The sequence below is a fragment of the Pundamilia nyererei genome, unplaced genomic scaffold, assembly GCF_000239375.1.
Source record: "Pundamilia nyererei isolate P.nyererei 1_Seehausen unplaced genomic scaffold, PunNye1.0 scaffold00065, whole genome shotgun sequence".
NCBI classification, from domain to species: domain Eukaryota; kingdom Metazoa; phylum Chordata; class Actinopteri; order Cichliformes; family Cichlidae; genus Pundamilia; species Pundamilia nyererei.
In genome coordinates, this window is record NW_005187466.1 from 12446 (window position 1) to 13526 (window position 1081).

The window sequence follows — 1081 nt, forward strand, 5'->3', positions numbered from 1 at the left end:
CAAAAAGGATACACAATGGACCTAAATCAAGAAGGCTAATCGTTTTTGATGCTTATAGTTTTTGGTTTTTGTGAAATAATTTTAAATCTGTGTGCAAAGTAAATAAATTAAGCATCCAAATTAAAACTAAGCCGTTTGGAAAAGCTGTGTTAAAAGTTCCTTTTTTCATGTGTTAGAATCTGTATCTAGAATAAGTATTTTGATGGCAGTGCAGTGTATGCATATTTTTATATTTATAAAAAGAAAGTTGACTTGTGAGACTTTATCAAAGGTGTAAGCATAACAGCAGATGCCTTTGTGTCAAAGTAACTGAGGATAAAGCACAAAAAAACATGAAGGAGATTTTCCTGGCCTGGCTTTTTATAGCAGATAACCTTAAAAATAATTAGCAGTAGAAAAAAAACGAACAAAAACATGAATCAACATATGAATATTATCTGATGCTGCTAAAGTGGAGCAGAGCAAAGTTATAGAGGCTTTATTAGAGCCAAGCATTTTTTAATTTTGCAGAATTTTTAAAAAGTTTACATGTCTTGCGTTATTCAAGCTAGAATCGATTCTAATCGGAAAAATTATAATCAAAACCCACCCCTACGTCTACACTACAACTTGACTCACTGTTAAGGTGTACAACCATAAGGAAATACTTCTACTGGCTTTAGTGTAATTGTAGAACATTTCTAAATGTGTCCACAACTCAATTCTCTGCAACACGTGTCATTCATTTGTTCTGTTTAATGTGTCTTGATTCTTTTTTAGATTTATAAAAATCAAGGTGTGGTGACCTCCAATGACCAAAGCACCAGTAACGTCTATGAAGAAGTAGATGTAGAAGTACACTACGAAAACTTGACCGCAAGTGAATAAATCTACTGCAATGAAAATTTCCATAAACCCAACAGAAGATACAGGTCAGCCCATAAATATTTGGACAGATACAACTATTTTCTCATTTTGGTTCTTCAAATGAAACAACTCAGATGCAGCTGAAGGGACTCAAAAGTAATTGGACAAATTAAATAGGTGAAAATAAAATGTTAATTTCTAATACATGATTGAAACCCTTTGCTGGCAATTACAG